The sequence below is a fragment of the Macaca nemestrina genome, chromosome 10 (genome assembly GCF_043159975.1).
Source record: "Macaca nemestrina isolate mMacNem1 chromosome 10, mMacNem.hap1, whole genome shotgun sequence".
In the NCBI taxonomy this organism is placed as follows: domain Eukaryota; kingdom Metazoa; phylum Chordata; class Mammalia; order Primates; family Cercopithecidae; genus Macaca; species Macaca nemestrina.
In genome coordinates, this window is record NC_092134.1 from 84482492 (window position 1) to 84490652 (window position 8161).

At 48.1% G+C, this 8161-nt stretch overlaps 1 non-coding gene across 1 annotated transcript; it reads left to right on the forward strand.

Annotated features, from left to right (window-relative positions):
* The first annotated feature begins 4817 nt into the window (after positions 1 to 4817).
* On the forward strand, positions 4818 to 4926 carry LOC112428674 (small nucleolar RNA U13). The gene has a single exon (XR_003020731.2). It is a non-coding gene; the product is annotated as a small nucleolar RNA U13 (small nucleolar RNA).
* The last annotated feature ends 3235 nt before the right edge of the window (positions 4927 to 8161 follow it).

Genomic DNA, 8161 nt, shown 5'->3' on the forward strand with positions numbered 1-8161 from the left:
ACTCAATGACTTTATGTATATCCTGCTGAGTTCCACAAAGGATTTGAAATGAATCTCAGTGACTTTGTTGGCAACTTTTCCTTTGTAAAACCAGGAAGGACTCCTCGGTGGGAAGGGCTACAGTTCCAGATGTAGGCCCTATTGACTCTCTATGTGCCTCAGCTCCAGATTTCACCTTGATCACTGCCTTAGAACAAGGGCTGGCATTTTTTTTGTTGTTGTTTTTTACTGTAAAGGGTTAGATAGTAAATATATTACACTTGTGATCTTTGTCCCAACTATTCAACTCTGCCACAATTACTCAACTCTGCTGTTATAGATCAACAGCAGCCATAGACCACACATAAATGAATGAGCATGGCCGTGTCCCAAAAACTTCATTCACAGAAAGGGGCTGCAAGACCAAATTTGGTCCCCTAGCTGCAGTTCGTTGACCCTTGTTCTAGACCACGAGGTTGCCTTCGTTCTGGAGTTTTTCAGTCCTAAATGTATCTCGACACTGAACTTTGACCCAAAAGAACAGGTACTTTTTTCTCTGGTTCCAAAGGAGTGAACTTGGGATATAGATGCAAGACTGATGGGAAACGTGTAAAACGTTGACTTTGTTCTGGAGTTTTTCAGTCCTAAATGTATCTCAACACTGAACTTGGACCCAAAAGAACAGGTACTTTTTTCTCTGGTTCCAAAGGAGTGAACTTGGGATATAGATGCAAGACTGATGGGAAATGTATAAAAGAGATTTATATGCTTGAAATGGGAGTTTTTCCCTCTGGAAAGTAGCAAAACCAGCCATGTTCTCTCATGGAATTATCTGCAATTTTTTTTTTTTGTCCTTATTTATTTGATTGAGACAGGGTCTCACTTTGTTACCCAGGATGGAGTGCAATGGTGCGATCTTGGCTCACTGCAACCTCCTCCTCCTGGGTTCAAGCGATCCTTGTGCCTCAGTCTCCCGAGTAGCTGGGATTACAGGTATGCATTACCATACATGGTAATGTATGATAAGTTTTGTATTTTTAGTAGAGATGGGTTTTCGCCATGTTGGTTGGCCAGGCTGGTCTCAAACTCCTTGCCTCAAGTGATCCACACGCCTTCGCCTCCCAAAGTGCTGGGATTACAGGCATGAACCACTGTGCCCGGCCTATTTATTATTATTTTTTTGAGACAGGATCTTGCTCTGTTGCCTTGGCTGGAGTGCAGTAACGTGATCTTGGCTCACTGCAAACTCCACTTCTTGGGCTCAAGCAATCCTTCCACCTCAGCCTCCCAAGTATCTGGGACTACAGACACACGCCACCATGCCTGGCTAATTTTGTGTGTGTGTGTGTATTTTTTTGTAGAGATAGGGTTTCACCATGTTGCCCAGGCTGGTCTTGAACTCCTGACCTTAAGCGATCTGCCCATCTCAGCCTCCCATGACCTTCCTCATTTAGAGCTCTTTTGTATTTCATCTTAGTAAAATAATTCCTTTATCTTTTAAGAGATAACCTCAACTAAACAGAAAAGGATTTATTTTTATTTATTTATTTATTTATTTTTGAGATGGAGTTTCACTCTTTTTTTTTTTTTTTTTTTTTTGAGACGGAGTCTCGCTCTGTCGCCCAGGCTGGAGTGCACTGGCCGGATCTCAGCTCACTGCAAGCTCCGCCTCCCGGGTTTACGCCATTCTCCTGCCTCAGCCTCCCGAGTAGCTGGGACTACAGGCGCCCGCCACCTCGCCCGGCTAAGTTTTTGTATTTTTTTTAGTAGAGACGGGGTTTCACCGTGACAGCCAGGATGGTCTCGATCTCCTGACCTCGTGATCCGCCCGTCTCGGCTTCCCAAAGTGCTGGGATTACAGGCTTGAGCCACCGCGCCCGGCCGAGTTTCACTCTTGTTGCCTAGGCTGGAGTGCAATGATGCAATCTTGGCTCACTGCAACTTCCACCTGTCTGGTTCAAGCGATTCTCCTGCCTCAGCCTCCCAAGTAGCTGGGACTACAGATGCGTGCCACCATACCTGGCTAATTTTTCTATTTTTAGTAGAGATTGTGTTTCACCATGTTGGCCAGGCTGGTCTCAAACTCCTGACCTCAGGTGATCCGCCCGCCTCAGTCTCCCAAAGTTCTAGGATTACAGGCATGAGCCACTGTGCCTGGCCCTAGCCCAACATCTTTGAAAACAAACTGTTATCGGGCCGGGCACAGTGGCTCACGCCTGTAATCCCAGCACTTTGGGAGGCCGAGGCAGGTGGATCACGAGGTCAGGAGATCAAGACCATCCTGGCTAACACGGTGAAACCCTGTCTCTACTAAAAATACACAAAAAAAATTAGCTGGGCGTGGTGGCGGGCGCCTGTGGTCCCAGCTACTCGGGAGGCTGAGGCAGGAGAATGATGTGAACCCAGGAGGCGGAGCTTGCAGTCAGCCAAGGTCGCGCCACTGCACTCCAGCCTGGGTGACAGAGCGAGATTCCGTCTCACAAAATAAAAAAATAAATAAATAAACTGTTATCTTTCTTTCTTTTTTTCAGATGGTGTCTTGCTCTGTCTTCCAGGCTGAGTGTAATAGCTCAATCTCGGCTCACTGCAACTTCTGCCTCCCAGGTTCAAGCGATTCTCAGCCTCCTGAGTAGCTGGGATTACAGGTGCTGGCCACCACACCGAGCTAATTTTTGTATTGTTTAGTAGAGACAGGGTTTTGCCATGTTGGCCAGGCTGGTCTCAAACTCCTGACCTCAGGTGATCCATCCGCCTTGGCCTCCCAAAGTGCTGGGATTACAGGCGTCAACCACCAAGCCTGGCCTAAACTGTTATCTTTCTAAGATTCAATGCAGAAAAGGAATATGCATCACACATTTAGAACTTCACAAATGACTGTACACTTTATGCGGCTGCCAGATGCTGACTCTAACAGGTTGTTTCTTTGGCCAGAGAATGTAGAAATAGTTCTCTCCACTTCTCTAGACAACAGACACTTCTGCTATCCAAAGTACCCTCAAAATCAGATGAAATGAGAGTAGCACCAAGGTAGTGAGGACATTGAGGAGTATTAGGTGAGGGCAGTACTTTTTTTTTTTTTTGAGACAGGGTCTTAGGGTCTCTCTCTGTCACCCAGGCTGGAGTGCAGTAGCATGATCTTGGCTTACTGCAACCTCCACCTCCTGGGCTCAACTGATCCTCTTGCTTCAACCTTCTGAGTAGCTGGGAATACAGGCGTGCACCACCAGGCCCAGATAATGTTTGTATTTTTAGTAGAGATGGGGTTTCGCTATGTCGTCCAGGCTGGTCTTGAACTCCTGGACTCAAGCTATCAGCCCTCCTCTGCCTCCCAAAGTGCTGGGATTACAGGTGTGAGCCACTGTACCCGGCCAACAGTTTTGTTTGTTTTTCGTCTTGTTTTTAAGAGATAAGAGTCTTGCTATGTTGCCCACGCTGGTCTCAAGCTCCTGGACCCAAGCAATCCTCTTGCCTTGGTCTCCCAAAGTATTGGGATTACAGGTGTGAGCCAATGTGTTCAGCCAGTACTTCTTTTTAAATTTAGAGTGTCTTGCTCTGTTACTCAGGCTGGAATGCAGTGGCAAGATCACCGCAGCCCTGAACTCCTTGACTCAAGTGATCTTCCAGCCTCAGCCTCTCAGAGTGTTGGGATTTACAGGCTTCAGTCACCACACTGGGCTCTAGGGCAGAACTTTATGGCCAAATTTTATGTCCTGGATTTCCACTTGAGCATTGAGAATTCTGGGTTTGGAAATTTGATGGAGACAGAAGAAATCCCATCCTTACTTCAGGCACTTACTGAACCTAGTGTGTGTGGAAGGAAGAGGGGATGCACTTAGAATGGGCATAGGATGTAAGAGAATAATGATAAAGAATATTTATAATCAGAATTTCTCATACTCAGGACGAGAAAGGAGAATCTCTAACAGAGTCACAGCATGATTATTTCAGCTTTTTCCTGTTTCCTTCCTTTGTACTTTGGGTCCTTCTTTCCTTTCTAGCATTCCCTCTTCTTTCATCAGATACACACTGTGGCAGACTTAAGCCCCAAACCACAGCCTTGACAAATTCCAAATGGATTTTGTCAGCAAGGCCAACACACTCCTTCGCCACTTCCTAGCCCTGCTCCTAGCACATGCGCTGGGCTCAGACCCAGGCCTGGGGTCAGTGACAGGGTTGGAGTATGCAACCCACAGAGTTGGTGGCTACAATTTCAGCTTTTACTAAGCTCCAATGGCAGCCAGAGGGAGGGAGAAAGGTTGATGAACTGTAAGGCGGGCCTCTTGTCCCTCTTCAGCTCTAGATGAGTTCTACTCCTGCTGGCCTTTACCAAGTGGTTGGGAAGTTGCGGGGGGCAGTGGCCAGCTAATTGCCAGCTGGGCAGCACTCCTCCTATCTCTGCTCCTGTTTGCTCCATGGGCAGCCCACTCTGATGCTGCAACAGACACTTTCTTCTTCAGATTCCAGACAGGTGAAGGACAGAAGTGCTGGGAGATTCTCTAGTTCCATTAATCAATCCTGACTAACATACCATGGTACCTGCTGCTTACTACATTAGACTGTCACCATTTCCATCCTTCTGTTGCACTGGGGATACAACCTTGAGAAGATCTGAAGCACTGGGCAGGAATATCAACAGGTTCCACCTCCTTGTCCGAGTTCCACAAGGCATGTGCATGTGGTAAGGGCACTAGGGAGGTTTTATAAAGCATAGTTTTGGTGGACAGTGTGGTGGGATAACCTGGTGGAGTGCTACTAGAAATTTCTAGAGAAAGAAATGCAAGAGTAATCACATGGAAATATCAAAAGACCCACTCTAGGAGTAATAATACTGGAGGAAGATCCTTTTGTAGTTCATAAGCATAATGACTGGGTGTTCACACACACGTGAGATGTCCCACCCTCAAACCTTGTTACATTGGCCGGGCGCGGTGGCTCAAGCCTGTAATCCCAGCACTTTGGGAGGCCGAGGCGGGTGGATCATGAGGTCAGGAGATCGAGACTATCCTGGCTAACACGGTGAAACCCCGTCTCTACTAAAAATACAAAAAACTAGCCGGGCGAGGTGGCGGGCGCCTGTAGTCCCAACTACTTGGGAGGCTGAGGCGGGAGAATGGCGTGAACCCGGGAGGCGGAGCTTGCAGTGAGCCGAGATCACGCCACTGCACTCCAGCCTGGGAGACACAGCGAGACTCCGTCTCAAAAAAAAAAAAAAAAAAAAAAAACCTTGTTACATTGGCACACTATCCATTTGACATAAACAACAACAACAAAATACTGGAGGTGTCTTTTGCCCTTAAAAACACAGAGCTGGGCTAAGCGCAGTGGCTCATGCCTATAATCCCAGCACTTTGGGAGGCCTAGATAGGAGGACTGCTTGAGCTCATGAGTTTGGCCTGGGCAACATGGCAAAACCCTGTCTCTACAAATAGCATAAAAATTAGCTGGGTGGGCCGGGCGCGGTGGCTCACGCCTGTAATCCCAGCACTTTGGGAGGCCGAGGCGGGCGGATCACAAGGTCGGGAGATCGAGACCACGGTGAAACCCCGTCTCTACTAAAAATACAAAAAATTAGCCGGGCGCGGTTGTGGGCGCCTGTAGTCCCAGCTACTCGGGAGGCTGAGGCAGGAGAATGGCGTGAACCCGGGAGGCGGAGCTTGCAGTGAGCCGAGATCGCGCCACTGCACTCCAGCCTGGGCGACAGAGCGAGACTCCGTCTCAAAAAAAAAAAAAAAAAAAAAAAAAATTAGCTGGGTGACTGGGTATGGTGGCTCACACCTGTAATCCCAGCACTTTGGGAGGCCAAGGCGGGTGGATCACCTGAGGTCAGGAGTTCAAGACCAGCCTGACCAACATAGTGAAACCCTGTCTCTACTAAAATATAAAAATTAGCCGGGCGTGGTGGCACATGCCTGCAATCCCACCTACTTGGGAGGCTAAGACAGGAGAGTTGCCTGAACCCAGGAGGCAAGGGTTGCGGTGAGCTAAGATTGTGCCACCGCACTCCAGCCTGGGCAACAAGAGCGAAACTGTCTCAAAAAAAAAAAAAAAAATTAGCCAGGCATGGTGGCGTGCACCTGTAGTCCTAGCTACTTGGGAGGCTGAGGTGGTAAGGATCATTTGAGCCCAGGAGGTTGAGGCTGCAGTGAGCCGACTGCGCCACTGCACTCCAGCCTCAGCAACACAGCAAGACCCAATTTCTTTTTTTTTTTTTGAGATGGAGTCTCACTCTGTTGCCCAGGCTGGAGTGCCGTGGCACCATCTCGGCTCACTGCAAGCTCCACTTCCCGGGTTCACGCCATTCTCCTGCCTCAGCTTCCCGAGTAGCTGGGATTACAAGCGCCCACCACCACGCCTGCCTAATTTTTTGTATTTTTAGTAGAGACGGGGTTTCACCGTGTTAGCAAGGATGGTCTCGATCTCCTGACCTTGTGATCCACCTGCCTTGGCCTCCCAAAGTGCTGGGATTACAGGCTTGAGCTACCCCACCTGGCCAAGACCCAGTTTCAAAAACAGAAAAAAAAAAAAAAGAAAAAAAAAAGAAAAAACAAACAAACAAAACCACCAACAAAAACCCACACCACAGAACTGCCCAGCACAGTGGCACATGTCTATAGTCCCAGCTATTCAGGAGGCTGAGAAGGAGGATCACTTGAACCCAGGAATTCAAGACTGTAGTGTGCTATGATCGCTCCTGCGAATAGCCACTGCACTCCAGCCTGGGCAACATAGTGAGACCCTGCATCTTAAAAAAACACAGAGATGTGGCTCACGCCTATGATCCCAGCACTTTGGGAGGCTGAGGTGGGTGGATCACGAGGTCAGGAGATGGAGACCATCCTGGCTAACACAGTGAAACCCTGTCTCTACTAAAAATACAAAAACGTGGCCCGGCATGGTGGCACACATGTGTAGTCCCAGTTACTCGGGAGGCTGAGGCAGGAGAATCGCTTGAATCTGGGAGGCAGAGGTTGCAGTGAGCCAAGATTGTGCCACTGCACTCCAGCCTGGGTGATAGAGTGAGACTCCATCTCAAAAAAACACAACAAAACAAAACAAAAAACTCCCACAGAGATTAGCAGAGCAACGGCCCTTAACAGCAGTGCCCAGGACAGATATAATTCCTTGTTATAAATAGGTTCCTTGTTATGCATCTCATCCCTTACCATCTTAAATTAAGGTCCCCTTGGCTTGACATTCTAGGGTCATGTTATCAGGTTAACATAAGAGAGAAAACAGACTGAGTTAAGGGACTGGTAAGTGCATACACCAGGGATTGATGAGGACAAGGAGATCGACGTATATGGCATCTACCAGCTTTTTTTGTTGTTGTTTTTTTGAGACAGAGTCTTGCTCTGTCACCTAGGCTGGAGTGCAGTGGTATGATCCCGGCTCACTGCAACCTCCGCCTCCCAGGTTCAAGTGACTCTCTGGCCTCAGTGCAAGTAGCTGGGATTACAGGTGTGTGCCACCATGCCCAGCTAATTTTTGTATTTTCTGGTAGAGACAGGGTTTCACCACATTGGCCAGGATGGTCTCAAACTCCTGACCTTAAGTGATCTGCCCACTTCAGTCTGCCAAAGTGCTGGGATTACAAGTGTGAACACAGGGCCTGCCCCAGCTTAGTTCTTCTTGGAAGCAAGAAAACAAACAAACAAACAAAACCAACCAAGGCAATAAATTCATAAGAGCAACAATTTTGGGTCAAGCCTTAGGGAAGAGCCATGTGTTCGTTCTCTTATACTGCTGTAAATGAGAAGAGAGGGCACTTAGAGAACCTTCTATTGGCGGGGCGCGGTGGCTCACGCCTGTAATCTCACCTACTCAGGAGGCTGAGGCAGGAGAATCGCTTGAACCCGGGAGGCAGAGGTTGCAGTGAGCCGAGATGGTGCCATTGCACTCCAGCCTGGGCGACAGAGCGAGATTCCGTCTCAAAAAAAAAAAAAAAAAAAAAGGAATCTTCTGTCCTTAGCATTATTAGTGCCCTTCTATCACAGCTATGATAGTTTCAAGGCAGTTCTGCATATCTAGAGGTGCAAAACGGAGTGTGAGGGAAGTAGGGGTAGGTAGGAAGCAAGAAATACGGGTGCAAAGTCCTTCACCTTTCCTTGGGATACTAAAATCCCTACTCATCTAGGCACACTTCCTCAAACCACACTTCTGAATATTAGGCTTCTACTCTCCG